Source organism: Bos taurus, chromosome 28, assembly GCF_002263795.3.
Source record: "Bos taurus isolate L1 Dominette 01449 registration number 42190680 breed Hereford chromosome 28, ARS-UCD2.0, whole genome shotgun sequence".
NCBI lineage: Eukaryota > Metazoa > Chordata > Mammalia > Artiodactyla > Bovidae > Bos > Bos taurus.
The window spans coordinates 44,254,260-44,271,099 of record NC_037355.1 but is presented as its reverse complement, the minus strand read 5'-3'; the positions used below and the strand labels follow the sequence as shown (position 1 = coordinate 44,271,099).

The 16,840-nt window shown below is 40.9% G+C and overlaps 1 protein-coding gene across 8 annotated transcripts in view; it reads right to left on the bottom strand.

The window, feature by feature from the left end:
• MARCHF8 (membrane associated ring-CH-type finger 8) overlaps positions 1-16,840 on the bottom strand; it is a 111,104-nt gene that overhangs the window by 68,078 nt on the left and 26,186 nt on the right. For 3 of the 8 annotated variants that reach the window (XM_059882583.1, XM_010820721.4, XM_010820723.4), the window contains one exon: positions 11,790-11,870. The gene's annotated coding sequence lies outside the window, so the exon portion shown is untranslated. 8 annotated transcript variants of the gene reach the window in all.

Here is a 16,840-nt window from a genome sequence, read left to right as displayed (position 1 = left end):
CAGCATTATTAACATGGCAGACAAGGGGAGGTTAGTACTTGTCCACCATCAATAAATCTGAGCATCTGCCCAGCATTGAGACTATCTGCTGCTTACACTGCTTTTTTTCCAGTGTATGTTTGTCCCTGTTGCTATGGCAGAAAAGTGTCTGCAGCAGGAACCATTATCTTTTGCAGAACACAGAAAAGAATAATAAACATGGGCTATTCGTAAATGCTTTTTTCTTTTAATGATGGTTATAAAAGAAACCTCTTGTTCCAAAATAGTGAAAGACTTCTTTCCACCAGAGGAAAAGAGACTGTTCTCTCTTAATAACAGATTTCCTTGTGTGAAGGAAGCCCCTGTGTATCTGACCATGAGATCAGGCACTTTTGCTGTTTAAATGACAATTTATTGTAAAAGTCCCTCAATTTCCCGCCACCAACCATATAAACCTGCCCATTGCTCTCAAGCCTTTCATGAATTAAATAAATTATATTATGCAGTTATGGGAAGAAGCAGCCCCAACTCTAGAAGTGTACCTGGGCTCTTTGCCATCCTCCCCACCTGGCTATTTAGGGGCCTCACTCTGTCAGCCACCCCATTTACCCCATATTGTCATCCCATCCTTTTTATAAAGACTCCTTCATGTCAACAAAGGAACAGAACCAGTTTTCCCCCAAAATGCATAAAACAAGTAGTTTATATCACTAGATGCTGTAGAAAAATTATAAAAATCTACACTGATACAGAATTTCAAAGTGCATTTTGGGTCTCTCATCTTTAAAAACAGAAGTAGAAAGAAAATACTTTCAATGCTCCTATTCACTTTCCCTCCGTAACCACTTTTTAAGTAACATTTCAGTGCTCTTCATTTTCTTGCTCCCACAACTCAGTTCAGTGCAGTCTATGTAATCTCTGCTCCCTGTTCTTGGCCTTTCTCACTTACTGATCAAACTTAGGAGAAGCGCTCTGAATGAAGGAACCAAAATAATACATAAGCACAAAAAGCAAAAAAAAAAAAAAAAAAAACCCTCAGGGAAATAAAGATAACTTTCTAAAGTTTTAAAAATCCATTTAAACAAGCCAATCAACATCCCTATAGATGTACAGCCAGGTAATCAATTTCCCATGCACCCTTTTACGGTAAACTCCTGGAAGATGTACTCTAGCAAAATAAAGGACTAAATCAAGGAAAAGAAAAAGAAAGAATGCACAAAAGAGCCACTATAGCTTCGGAGGGGCACAAAGCGCAAGCTCCAGGACTGTAGCTGCACTGGCAGGCCCGAGACCGCTGGTGCAGAGTGGAGCACATGCGTGTAAGATGTCCAGAGGCAGGTCCCCAGAGCAAAAGAAGTCTCAACAGGGAAGATGGAGTGACAGATAATACCCTGGACATCTTAGAAGAACTAAGGATAAGTCTAATAACGATCATACCAGTGAGAATACAAAGTAACAACAGCAAAACTACAGTAGAAAGACAGCATAATCATTTGTTTCTAAAGTGAACAGTAGTTCAATACTGATTACGGTGTAAATATTCCAGTGACATAAACAACATCATGACATAACCAAACCCAGTGGACAGGGAGAAGAGAGGTGGGGCATAAAAGAAGTCAAGAGGTAACGTCTAATACTGATAAGTCAGGAAATAGCATGAGCGTATCGTTTGAAAACACAGAGGCAACAGTCAGAAGATGCAACGATGACATATACGGAGCTGCCTCTGCGGAGCAGGACAAGGGCTGTGGCGGGTGGGGCAGAGGACCGCTGCTGCTCATTACAGGGGCCGGTACTGCATCTCCCACACACACTTCTAACATTCAGAAAAATACCAAGACAAAGCTAGCTTCTATTTACTTATATTTAGTAAAGAAATGTATAAGTCTTGTTTAACATTAAGTGTTAGGTCTTATTTAACATTAAGACCTAATCTTAAACTCTTTAGGGGCCAAAACCTGACCTGAACTAATAGGAAGCTATTTATAGTTTCTTTTAATACCTATGCAACTCAGTGTAAGTATTATACTTCAATAAGGAAATATTAATGAGTTTTATGGGTATCACCCCAATAAGAGCACTCACTATTACATACCACGTATAGATTACCTTTCTAGAATCTGAAAATTTCTGAAGTTTAAAGTATTTCTGACCTAAGACGTCTGGATGAGAGAGTTTGGGCCTCCATTACATTTTTCAAAAAGCTGTGTGTATTTATTACTTTTTTCATTTTGAAAATACTTTGAAGAAATAAATGGAGAGAAAGTATAAACAGAAAACAGGCAAGAGATTCATGTGACCTCAAACAGAACACTACCCATATCACATATTTTTACCAAATGTGGTATTATACCTGGGTCATGATTTAGGTACTGAATAAGGATATTCACTCTCTCAATGAAAATTTTAAAAAGAAAGGGAAAAAGAAAGGCATAAAACGCCATCTGACTCACCATTTGTCTCCTGGGATCATCCCATTTATCTTGCTTTTCTAAAGCAAAACGGGGCTCTTCTTCTATACCCTAGAGCTCTTCTCCACTCAAATTGACATTTTTTTTACCTCCCATGCACGTTTCATCTCATCACAATCTAGCTTCAGAACAGTAAGGTCAACAGCCATCTCCATGGCGGTTAAGCCTAAAGGACATTTTCTGGCCCATGTTATTTGACTTGACACATTTACTCACTCACATGACAGTAACTCTTTCGATTCCTCAAAGCTCCATTTTACCCTCTCCCACTCTTATTCTGTGTTCCCTTTTCCCAAGTTATCAAATCCATATCTCTGGCTTCAATGACCACCTCTGCACATTATACTGAAAGGAAAATACTGATAAATCAGATGATCAAATTTAATAAGACTTCTGTGCTCTAAAAGTCATCATCAAGAAAGCTAAAAAGATGAATTAGGGGAAAAAATAACAATCATCTATCTGATAGACTTGCATCTGGAATATCTAAAGAACACCTACAACTTAACACAATTTAAAGATGGGCAAAAGTTTTTAATAGCCATTTCACCAAAGAAGATAAATGAATAGTTACTAAGCTCATGAAATGATCTGCAAATTAAAACCACAATGAGAAAATACTATACCCCTCCTGGGCTTCCCTTCCTGAGCTTCCCTGGTAGTTCAGACTGTAAAGAATCTGCTTGCAATGCAGGAGACCCAGGTTTGATGCCTGGTTCAGGAAGATTCCCTGAAGAAGGGAACAACTACCCACTCTAGTTTTCTTGTCTGGAGGATCCCATGGACAGAGGAGCCTGGCAGGTTACAGTTCATGGGGACACAAACAGCTGGACATGACTGAGTACCTAACATATCCCCCGGAGAAGGGCTATGATCAAAAAGACCATCGATATTAACTGTAGCATGTGGAGAAACTGGAGCCCTCATATACTGCCCTTGAGAATGTGAAGTGGTATAGAGACCTTGGAAAACAGTCTTGACAGTTATTCTAAGTCAAACGTAAACTTAAACAACAATAACAACAACATCCCCAGGAAATCCCACATTTACAGGCTTTACAGAATTGATGAAGAACCTCTACTTCATTAACAAGGATCACAACTGGAATTTTACTTTTGTTAAATTCTTTAATTAATGACTTTCACCCTTACTGGGCAGTAAGCTCCCTAAAGCCAGAAGTCCTATCTCACTTTGCTCACCCTTGTACTAGCACTCTCTAGCCCAGTGTGGTCACATAATATCCATTCAGTAAATATTGACTGAATCAACTTTTCTCCCACAAGAGCCAGAACTAACTGGGAATTTCATTTATGACTCAAACTATAACTAACACTGTTTACTGTCTCAAATGCTGATCAAGTAGAACAGTGGAAATTCAGACAACACAAAAATTCAGTATTTTTTATCCTGGTACAATTCATATCAAATGGGAAGAAACAACTGATCTTTAAATATGTGCAAGTTTGACCACATCAGACTAAGTCCAAAATTGTAATAATTCAAAATGGAATCCAAGTATTTTTAAGAATAATTCTAAAAGGTTACAATTATAAGTTATTAAGAACTGCGGATAAGAGCTCTTTTAAGAAAGAGAAAAACAAGTTTCATAAAATACAGGTTAGCAATTTCAATCTTTGAGTCAGAAATACAGTGAAGAATAGGTGACAAGTTACTAAAGAAGGGCATAAAATATGCTATTTCACTAACAGTATCCTTAAAGGCCTATTCCCCTCACTCAACCAGGGAAGAACGCTTTCTCACAAGCAACTCATATCTGGACACTGTCATGCCCACCCCAGACCAAAAGGTAACAAGGCATCAAGATTACCCTATTCCCACTCTTTACTGAAATTAAGATCAAAATTTAAGTTCAGGGTTCCGAGAATTTTAGGGAAGATGGTAGAGTAACACTGCAAGGCCTGCATATGCCACCCAGTAAAAAACAGTCTGAGACAAAGCTCTGACTTGGCCTGTGTAACACTATGGTCTTCAAGAACCATGAGCTTATTAAAAATACCAAAATGCATTTTAAAAAGTTAAATGCATCAGAATAAAGTAGCAACTACCAGAAAATACAGATGCAATTACTGAAAGTGAAGGAAAAAATGATAAAACACACAAACACACCCCACAGACTAAATGAAGTTTACTCAGAAACAAACAAAAAAAAGATTTTGTTAGTTTTAAAGTCCCCTAGAGGGTATCCCTGGTACCTTCTCTCAGTGAGAAAGAATTCACCTGCCAATGCAGGAGACAGGGGTTTGATCTCTGATTCAGAAAGACCCTGCATGCACGGAGCAACTAAACCCGTGCGCCGAAACTACGAAGCCTGTGCTCTCGAGCCTGGGAACCACAACCGCCGAGCCCACGCGCTGCAGCCACCGAAGACTGCGCACTCCAGAGCCCGTGCTCCTGCAGCAAGAGAAGCCGCCGCAGTGAGACGCTCGGGCACCGCAGCTGGAGATTGGAGCTCACTGCAGCTCGGGAAAAGCCCGCACAACGAAGACCCAGCACAGTCAAAAATAAACACATAAATAAAATTAAAGACAGAAATGTTAAATAAAATAAAACCCTCTGGAATAATTCAGAGTATGACCAGAGGTAATAAAGAATAATTTCAATGTTACATGAAGAACAGCAAATAAGCAATGCTGAGGATAACTAGAAAATGAAATCCAAAGAATAAAAAACTTAAAACTGATAATGTAGGAGAAACAAACTGAGAAGTACAGAAATAGAACTTCTGAAGAGTAATTGGCTGGAGAAAAACTAAACAGATGAAGCACTGACAAATCGTAAATGCTTCACGCGCATTATCTCCTTTGATTCTCACAACAGGGCCAGAAGGGCTCAGAGAAGTTACGCAACTTGCCTGAGGCTGCTCAGCCGTATTTCACTAGATGTAGCAGCCTGTGGCAATTTACAAGGGAAATCTAAAATATGTAGGTTTTTTCTTTTTCATCTCACTGTAGCACAGTTGTCAGAAAAAGACAAAACCCGGTGTGTTGTTGGCTTTATTATGAAAAGAAGAGGTATGATCGGCATGGATACAAACAATAACACAGAATCCACAGTTTTAAGTATTAAATAGCAACATGCTTTTTGCTGCAATTTTGTCTGCATAGGGGGACATCTGACCAAAGTAATGGATATACTTATTAAAAATTTGACAAAATAATAATTTATGTACTTCAAGACTGTAAGACATGCCTGAAAAGTTAGGTCCAATTTATAACAAAAATTGGATATTTATCATTTTGAGTTGATTTACAAATATATATCACAAGTCACAGAAAAATACTGCATTTTAAAATTATAGTATATATTCTTAAACCATTGTTACACATATATTACATATATAATAACATAACCTTAAACCACTACAACTATTTAAAACTAAAGCTGTATCTTTAAACTACTCCAGTAGATTATTCAAGATTAATTTTCTAACACGCAGCCTGAAAGGCTGGTGAAAACAAAGTGTTAGTCACTCAGTCGTGTCCAACTCTGCAACCCCATGGACTGTAGCCTGCCAGGGTCCTCTGTCCTTGGGATTCTCCAGGCAAGAATACTGGAGTGAGTAGCCATTTCCTTCTCCAGGGGATCTTCCTGAACCAAGGGCTGAACCCTGTTCTCCTGCGCTGCAGGCAGATTCTTTACCGTCTGAGCCACGAGGCAGCCAAGAAGACAGAAAGCGTGGACTCTAGGTATCCCCCAAAATGCTGGCCAGCGGAAGGAGAAGGGGCCGCTCAAGAAAACTGAGGGAGCCTGGTGGGGAAGTCCTGAGCAAACACAGCTGGGCCAGGAGAGGAGAGTGCTGCAGGCGGCAATGTGCAATTTAGAATCTCAGGAAACAGAGCAAGAGAGGGGCAGGCCAAAGCTGATGGTGAGTGAGCAGCAGACAGTGTGGGGCAGGCAGGACTCAGATCCAAACAGTGCATGCCATCTGTGACCTCCCCAGTGACCCAGAGAGACCTCAGCAGAACCCTCCACCATGTGTGTGAACTAGCTGAGCCTGAGATGTTACAAGGAAGGGGCCTGGACTCCAATGTCTGACTTTTCCAGGAGAGTCTGAACCTGAGCAAAGTTAAGGAGGCATACCCATGGCATTCTTCAGGACAAATACAAGGGTACTGAAAACAGTAGTTCTTAACAAAAGGAAAAGAGGAGACTCGTTGGGGTTCTTGCAGCATTTCACTTCTGAGAAAGCAGTGTGAGTCTGACAGCCGTAAGAGATGGAAAGTACCGTCAATGGAGTACAGAACTAATCTTCTTCCTCTAGTTCCTCCAAGCGCTCTTCTATGCTTGTCCTGCAGGGAAAAATCTAATCCTTACAGATGAGGAAAGGGGGACAGAGAAGAAGCCAAGGCCGCAGCAGCCCAGAGCCCGTCCTGGGCAGGCACCACACTGTCCTGGAGGGACTCCCTCACCAGAACGTGGGCTCCTGAGGCCTCAGGAATGAAGCCAGAATTAGAATTACAGAGAGGAGTTCCTGCAATTAGTCACAGGATGTTTCTGTTTGTCACTGCTGCGTAACAAACTACCCCAGCCTCAGTTGCCTAAACAGCAGGGATTTCCTACTTCTCACAAACCCGTGGGTTGACTGCACAGCTCTGCTGCTGCTCTTGCCTGACTTGTGGGCTGCTGCACTGGGCCCAGGTCAGCTGGGAACTGGGCTCAGGGAGGAGGGCTGGGCCTTCCCCCCAGGTGGGCCTCCTCTCAGCGTGGCGGCAGCAGTGAGGAGCTGGCCCGCTGCATGTGGCGCCTCTGCCTGCAGCGCGCCCGCTTATGCTCCCCTGGCCACTGCAGGCCGCCCAGCATGGCCCAGTACAAAGGCGCGGAAACAGACTCCACCACTTGGCTGGAGAAACAAGCAGGCCCACACTGCAGAGGAGCACAGGCACGGAGAGGTGACCCACTCGGGCGCTGTTCTGTGCGTTATTCCACAGACACTGCTGTTGCTATTCTCTCTGGTAACTACTTTCCTTGGTAGAATTTTTATTTTAAAGTATCTTTACACCAATTATATCTAAAAATTTGATTATGTTCCTTAATTTGTAATGTGGGGCAAGGGGGAGTTACTGGGCTGTATTTCTACTTCAGAATGGATCCAAAAACATTTCAAGGCTTAAAGATTGGAATTATTACAGGCAGCAATTCACATCATTTGCAGATCTTATGTTTATTCACAAACATACATCTTTCGAAGCAATTCATTAAACTAACTGAAGAAAGAATTCTGGGCACATGTTATAACAGAAAAATCTAAGGCAGCTCTATCTCACTTGAAACGCTTTATGCAGAAGAATTCTCATCTCATTACACTGTATAACGTAGCATATAATGCTGGTGGTACAGACAGCCCTGCTCCAGCCGTCTGTCATCTCAGGCTGGAGCAAGCACCTTCTCTACTTAACGCAGTATCAAAGTAGAGGAATCAGAGCAGGGCCTGCCTCACCACCTAAGAAATCTCTCTCCAGCCGGGACAAATCCTCTCCCGCCCGTGCCATGGTCAGCTCCACCCTTGTTCATTCTACCACCCTCTTGGGATGTCGCACACACTCTGCACACCAGGCCAAAAATTTCCTGGCCTTCAGAGCACATCTTCACATTTATCTCATCTGTGAGCAAAGAAACATCAAAACAAGCTCCCCTACTCCTATCTTGCCACCCACAACATGTACCCAATACTCTTTACAGTTTGACATTTAAATATACATGCTGGCCAATTTTATGTATCAACTTGAATAGGCCACAGTACGCAGATATTTGGTCAAATATTATTCAAGATGTTTCTGTGAAGGTATATTCATAGATATGATTAACATTTAAATCAAGAGACTTTGTGTAAAAGATATTACTCTCCATAACGGGTCCTGTCCAACTCTTTGTGACCCCATGGGCTGTATCCTGCCAGGCTCCTCTGTCCATGGGATTCTCCAGGCAGGAATACTGGAGTGGGTGGCCATTCCCTTCTAAAGGGATCACACCCAGGTCTCCTGCATTGCAGTCAGATTCTTTACTGTGTGACTCACTAGGGAAGGGCCTATAATGTGGGTAGGACTCATCTATCATATGAAGGCCTTAGAACAAAAAACCCCTCTAAGCCTCTCTTGGAAGAAGACAGAATTTTGCCAGTAGACCTGTGGTCTCAAATTTCGGATTCAACTCTTCTCTCAGTTCCCCAATCTGCCAGCCTAGCGTGCAGGTTTTAGACCTGGCAGCCTCTATAGTCACATGAGCCAATTTCTTAAAATCTATCAATAAGAATCTTTCTCTATCCATCTATCTTTTTATATACTATTGGTTCTGTTTCTTTGGCGAACCCTAAAACAAATACTATCTAGTTACAGATCATTCCTCACAGTATAGAACCCTTGGCCTACCAAAAAGGCTGAACCCTCTTTGGACCATTACATATTTCTTTAGCATTCCCTGCAGTGTTCTGGATCGCCATGCATTTCTTTTAAGCATTCCCCACAGTGTTCTATATAGAGCACGGGTGAAATATTTCTGAAAATTTAACTGGTGTTTCTTTATGACTAAACCTTGAATCCTCCCAGTTTCCTAATCTTTCTGCCTTAATTACTGTGATCTGCATGATAATGTATTACAGAGCATAGGCTGAAAGAAAGAAAAGTAACTCTGGCCCCATTTTCCTCTGGGTAAATCCCAAAGGTGGTTAAAGTCTATTAAGAATTGGGAATTTTAATATTAATTTGCATGGGTGGTACAATGTAAAAGCTTTCAGTTTACTGTTTGCTCTATGATCCTGAAACTCAGTTTTCTCCCTCTAGATATTACTTTTCAGTGGAAAAAAACTATAGTGAGAAAAACTTTTCAATCATCAAAGTAGTAACCCAGTGCAAGTCGCTCAGTCGTGTCTGACTCTTTGCAAACCTATGGACTATACAGTCCACGGAATTCTCCAGGCCAGAATACTAGCGTTTCCCTTCTCCAGGGGATATTCCCAACCCAGGGATCAAACCCAGATCTCCCACATTGCTGGCGGATTCTTTACCAGCTGAGCAACAAGGGAAGCCCAAGTAACCCAAGATCTAATTTAAAAATAATATAAATGTAAACTAGGAAATAGTTATTTGCTTTTAAAGTCAGCTATCACTTCTCAGAGGTTTTCACCTCATTATAAAGCCCTTCTCTCTGGGAAGACACACAAAACATCTCAATCAAAGACACAGACAAGCATGCATTTTCATGCAGACAAGGAAGGCAGCGTGACCCCACACTGAAATAACTCAGCTAGTATGTTCTGAGCACCTATAAATTCTGTTTGCTAAACATTTCCTCTGCTCTGGACCCTCCAATAACTCTAATCTGTTGATTCAATCTGTGGTAAAGGATGAGTAAATAGAACCAAGTACAACGGATAAGGTAAAAAAATTCAGAACTCTGCCCTTAACCGTTTAAATCTACATTCCACAAAAGATACTCTTTTTTTAACTGTAGGAAAAAAATGTAACAAAATTTATGAAATTAGCCATTTTAGATGTACAGTTCAGTAGTATTAATTATATTCACATTGTCAGGAAAAGATCTCCAAAACATTTTCAATTTCCAAAACTGAAACTCTATACCCTTTAAGGAGAAGGCAATGGCACCCTACTCCAGTATTCTTGCCTGGAAAATCCCATGGACGGAGGAGCCTGGTAGGCTGCAGTCCATGGGGTCGATAAGAGTCGGACACGACTGAGCAACTTCCCTTTCACTCTTCACTTTCCTGCATTGGAGAAGGAAATGGCAACCCACTCCAGTGTTCTTGCCTGGAGAGTCCCAGGGATGGCGGAGCCTAGTGGGCTGCCGTCTATGGGGTCGCACAGAGTCGGACACGACTGAAGCGACTTAGCAGCAGCAGCAGCAGCAGCATACCCTTTAAACAAAAGATGCAATAAACTCACCAAAGTTATGGTAGTAATCATTTCATGATGCATGTAAATCAAATCATTTTTCTGTATACCTTAACCTTATACAGTGCTGTATGCCAATTAGACCTCAATAAAACTGGAAGAAAAAAAATAAACCAACAGTAAAGAAGATGCTTATTCTGAATCCTTCCTACCCGCTGCCCATTTTATTCTATACATGAAGCAAAATCATTTTCACAGTGAACTTTATGGACTACTACCAGAATAACAGCAGATTTAAAAAAAATGTTCAAGGAAATGGAAGAGGTCAGAAGTATGACTATGGACAGAAGATCCATATGAACCCCTGTGTGGAGAGAGGTCACAGCTGGAATATAGCTTCACGGTCACTCTGAATGCAAGTGAGGAGTCAGAAGAGGCGGGCCCACAGCTAAAGCAAGTCAAACGAGGCAGCACCAACTACAGAAGCAGCAGTCCTCTGGTGACTGCGTTCAGTGGGGTTTACCAGTCCTCCAGCTGCCCACAGTAAGGATGGCAAGACTGCTGGGAAGTATACAGTGCCAATCTAACAGGTGCACTGTGCCAAGCCTCATTCAACAGACTTTTAGCTAAATATGCCTACTCAGGCCTACAAAATAATAATAATGACTTAACTATAAATCTAGTAAAATAATCTACCACAGTATAAGTGTTCAACAAATAAAAGTATCCCTGATATTTTTCTACCTGTTACTATACTTTAAATGTAACTCTGGTGTTTCTATTTTAGAAAGATGAACCCTGATTAAATCACTAGCTTTTAAAATCACTTACATACATTTTCTTCCAAAGCCTGACTCCCAGCTGAGCCTGCACTGGGACGGCTCCAGGAAAGATAAGAGGGATTTTGCACATGACTGAGGTTATGCACAGGGTCAGTCCTGCTAAAGGCCAGTTTACAGAAGTCTGGGAACTCTCAAAGGGGTGGGGGGACAGGAGGTGGGGCGCCACTCATTCTAAACCAACGTCTAAGTTTAGTCCAAAGAAAGCCACAGAGCATGAGAACAGAATGTGGCTTGGAGAGCGCGCTGCCTGTGGTTCACACTGCACTGCAGAGGACAAGGGAGCTATGAATACAGGGTTAAAGGCACTGCTCAGAGAGACTGTAGAACAATGAAGGCTCAAGGAACAGGCAGCGCAGGAAGCAGCAGCTGTGAGTCACAAAGCTGGGAGTGGCTCGGGTGACAGGGACACTGCGGACCTTCCACAGGTCTGGGGCGTGAACACTGGACAGCTCCAGAGGAGTAAGGAGCGAAGGCAAAGTTAGAGCCAGGACCGTGACAGCTAAGCCAACCAAGAGATTACTAGAGCCCCTTCCACTCACAAGGCCACGTGAATAAAATGTGCCTGTGATGAGTACTTAAGTACTGTACTCTAGAAAGTGGACAATGTTATCCATGACAAAGGTACACCCTACCTCCTGGCAGAATTCGTATTCAAATGGTCTCTTGAGGAAAATATCTTCAGTTAAGGTCCTCTGGACTCTCACAGATTAAATCTGAATAAGAAGAAAAGCTCACAATCAAAATTTACTTAAAACTGCTAATTAAAATACAACTTATGAGATAATTTTATAAAATACAAATAGTTCCAGTTATACACTGCTTACAGAAGACACATGATGAATAACAACACAAAAAGTTGAAAATAAAAGAATTTAAAATGTTAAATATTAACCAAAAGAAAACAAGAATAGCTCTAACAACAAAAAATAAGCCTCTTTTATCTGTTACTCACTGTAAGTTGAGAGAAAGTTCAGAAAACATGGTCTTAAAGAATGGAAATCTCAACTGAGAAATGAAAATTATGAAAACAGAACCAAACAAAAATCCTAGAACTGAAAAGAATGAAAACTTAACGGATGATCTTAACAGTAGTTTGGAGATGACAGAAAAGTTAGGAAACTAGAAAAAGCAGACTAATGTAAATTATCCAAGCTGGAAAATAAAAAAAAAGACTGTAGAAAAATGAACACTCACAAAGCTGTGAAATAACATCAAGCAGTGTAACATAGGTTTCACTGGAGATCAGAAGGCGAAGAGAATGATACCAGAGCAGAAAAGGTATTTGGAGGCCCAACAGCTGTAAACCTCCCAGATTTGATGAAAAGACACTGACTTACATTATAAACCCAAGAAACGTAGTGAACCCTACATTCAGTTCACTTCCATCACTCAGTTGTGTCTGACTCTTTGCGATGCCACAGACGGCAGCACACCAGGCTTCTCTGCCCACCACCAACTCCCAAAGCTTACTCAAATTCATGTCCATTGAATTGGTGATGCCATCCAACCATCTTATCCTCTGTCATCCCTTTCTCCTCCTGCCTTCAATCTTCTAGCATCAGGGTCTTTTTCAGTGAGTCAGTTCTTCACATCAGGTGGCCAAAGTATTGCAATTTCAGCTTCAGCATCAGTTCTTCCAATGAATATTCAGGACTGATTTCCTTTAGGATGGACTGGTTGGATCTCCTTGCAGTCCAAGGGACTCTCAAGAGTCTTCTCCAGGACCACAATTCAAAAGCATCAATTCCTCGACGCCCAGCCTTCTTTATAGTCCAACTCTCACATCCATATACAATTACTGGAAAAACCATAGCTTTGACTGGACAGACTTTTGTTGGCAAAGTAATGTCTCTGCTTTTTAATATTCTGTCTAGGTTGGTCATAACTTTTCTTCCAATGAGCAAGCGTCTTTTAATTTCATGGCTTCGGTCTGCAGTGATTTTGGAGCCCAAGAAAATAAAGTCTGTCACTGTTTCCATTGTTTCCCCATCTATTTGCCATGAACTGAGAGACTGGATGCCATGATCTTATTTTTTTGAATGTTGAGCTTTAAGCCAACTTTTTCACTCTGCTCTTTCACTTTTACCAAGAGGCTCTTTAGTTCTTCTTCACTTTCTGCCATAAGGGTAACGTCATCTGCATATCTAAGGTTATTGATATTTCTCCTGGCAATCTTGATTCCAGCTTGTGCTTCTTCCAGCCCAGCATTTCACAGGATGTACTCTGCATATAAGTTAAATAAGCAGGGTGACAATATACAGCCTTGATGTACTCCTTTCCCAATTTGGAACCAGTCTATTTTCAGTTCTAACTGTTGCTTCTTGACCTGCATATAGATCTCTCAGGAGGCACGTCAGGTGGTCTGGTATCCCCATCTCTTGAAGAATTTTCCACAGTTTGTGGTGATCCACACAGTCAAAGGCTTTGTCAATAAAACAGAAGTAGATATTTTTCTGGAACTCTCTTGCTTTTTCGACGACTCAGTGGATGTTGGCAATTTGATCTCTGGTTCCTCTGCCTTTTCTAAAACCAGCTTGAACATCTGGAAGTTCATGGTTTATGTACTGTTGAAGTTCTAGCTTGGAGGATTTTGAACATTACTTTGCAAGCGTGTGAGATGAGTACAACTGTGTGGTAGTTTGAGCATGCTTTGGCATTGCCTTTCTTTGGGATTGGAATGAAAACTGACCTTTTCCAGTCCTGTGGCCACTGCTGTTTTCCAAATTTGCTGGCATACTGCATGCAGCACTTGCACAGCATCATCTTTCAGGATTTGGAATAGCTCAACTGGAATTCCATCACCTCCACTAGCTTTGTTCGTAGTGATGCTTTCTAAGGCCCACTTTACTTCACATTCCAGGATGTCTAGCTCTAGGTCAGTGATCACAGCATCATGATTATCTTGGTCGTGAAGCTCTTTTTTGTACAGTTCTTCTGTGTATTCTTGTCACCTCTTCTTAGTATCTTCTGCTTCTGTTAGGTCTGTACCATTTCTGTCCTTTAGCAAGCCCATCTTTGCATGAAGTGTTCCCTTGGTATCTCTAATTTTCTTGAAGTCATCTCTAGTCTTTCCCAATTTCTTTGCATTTTGATCGCTGAGGAAGGCTTTCTTATCTCTCCTTGCTATTCTTTGGAATTCCGCTATTCTTTGAAGAACTCTTCTGTTGTTTGCTATTCTCTGGAATTCTTTGGATCAGTGGAGAAATAACTCCAGAAAGAGTGAAGAGATGAGCCAAAGCAAAAACAACACCCAGTTGTGGATGTGACTGGTGATGGAAGTAAAGTCCAACACTGTAAAGAGCAGTATTGCATAGGAACCTGGAATGTCAGGTCCATGAACAAGGCAAATTGGAAGTGGTCAATCAGGAGATGGCAAGAGTGAACGTCAACATTGTAGAAATCAGTGGACTAAAATGGACTGGAATGGGTGAGTTTAACTCAGATGACCATTATATCTACTACTGTGGACCCTTAGAAGAAATGGAGTAGCCATCATAGTCAACAAAAGATCCAGAAATGCAGTACTTAGATGCAATCTCAAAAATGACAGAATGATCTCATTTGTTTCCAAGTCAAACCATTCAATATCACAGTAATCCAAGTCTATACCTGATCAGTAATGCTGAAGAAGCTGAAGTTGAATGGTTCGATGAAGACCTACAAGACCTTCTAGAACTAGCACCCCAAAAAGATGTCCTTTTCATCACAGGGGACTGGAATGCAAAAGTAGGAAGTTAAGAGATACCTGGAGTAACAGACAAATTTCACCTTGTAATACAAAACAAAGTCAGGGCAAAGGCTAACAGAGTTTTGCCAAGAGAATGCACTGGTTATACCAAACTCCCTCTTCCAACAACACAAGAGAAGACTCTACACATGGACATCACCAGATAGTCAATATCAAAATCAGACTGATTATGTTCTTTGCAGCCAAAGATGGAGAAGCTCTATACAGTCAGCGAAAACAAGACTGGGAGCTGATTGTAGCTCAGATCATGAACTCCTTATGGCCAAATTCAGACTTAAATTAAAGAAAGTAGGAAAAACCACTAGATAATTCAGGTATGATCTAAATCAAATCCTTTACAATTATACAGTGGAAGTGACAAGTAGATTCAAGGGATTAGACCTGATAGAGTGTCTGAAGAACCATGGACAGAGGTTCATGACATTGTACAGGAGGCAGTGATCAAGACCATCCCCAAGAAAAAGAAATGCAAAAAGGCAAAATGGTTGTCTGAGGAGGCCTTACAAATAGCTGAGAAAAGAAGAGAAGCAAAAGGCAAAGGAGAAAAGGAAAGAACCCTATGTAGGATCAATATAAACAGAACTGCATCTGAGCATCAGAAACTAATGGAAATCAAAAATTAAGAGAAAAATCTTGAAAGCACCTAGAAAGAAACAATAACAATGACAACAATAACTACAGTATGAATTATCACTTTCTATCAGAAAAAAGCCAGAAAACAATGAAATGATAACCGTAATGTTGAAAGAATTCCATATGCAGCAAAAATATCTTTCAAAAATCAAGCAAAATAAAGAAGTCCAGATGAACAAAAACTAAGGAAATTTATTTCCAGCAAATGATACCTGATAAAGACTAGAATCTACAAAAAGAAAAGAAGGGTAACACAGATGGAAATATGTGGATTAACAAAGAACTATCTCTCATTTTCTCCTCTTAGCACAACAAGTGTAACATGGAGGCTTGCAATGTAGATTTATGTAAAATATATGAAAACAACAGCACAGTGAACATGACGAGAATGGGATTACATTGTTGCAAAGTGCTTCTATTTTACAAGAATTGGTAAGAAATTATGAGAGTAGGACAGATTGCACTAAGTTGAGGATGAATGCTGCAACTGCAAATGCAACCACTAAAAATAAGTTATTCAATGGAATATCAAAACAATCAGTAGAGTAAGGGAGTAAGAGAGTAACAGAAAAGGGAGGGGATAAAAGATCTAAACCCGACTTTAGTCAGTTCTCACTGTGTACAGTCATCTTCCATAAAGTTGGCAGGAACATGGAATTAGTGAACACAGAACCATTGCTCCTAGGGGAGATACAAGGTGAGGTTCCAGGGAGCCTCTGGTCACAACACTTCAGTCAACCATCAACACATAAGCTTGTGTTAGTTTGCTTGTGTTTGAAGACACCTTATTTAGCAAATATATTTTGTCCATTCATTAACACTGAACTCATGATCAATAGTATTTTAACTCCTGCCTGAGGAAGCCTGCCTAATAACAAGCCTATTTTCTCCGTAAGGCACACTACAGTCTTCTTTACTTAGGAACACGAGGCAGCATCTCAGCACTATGCTTAGGGGCAATTTTAAACAGTGAAAGCATCAAAAAAAACCCTACAAAATGTGAAAATCATGGCACTGAAGAGATCACAAAAAGGACAGTGTGAGAGATGCAACAGGAAGGTAGAGTATGACTTGCTCAGCATCACTTCAGAGCCAGGACACTAGGTGACTCAAACATTTCACTGCTTTGTGCGTGTCCGTGAATGATGCTGAGAGCACTGTCAGTACTGACTTGGGGATCAGAATTAAATTTTAGTGAGTAGGTTTATAGATTCTATTCTATATCTGCAGATATAGAATACATGAATAAAGAGAATCAACTGTGTGTCAGTCAGTGCATTAAATATAAAGGGGCCAAATATT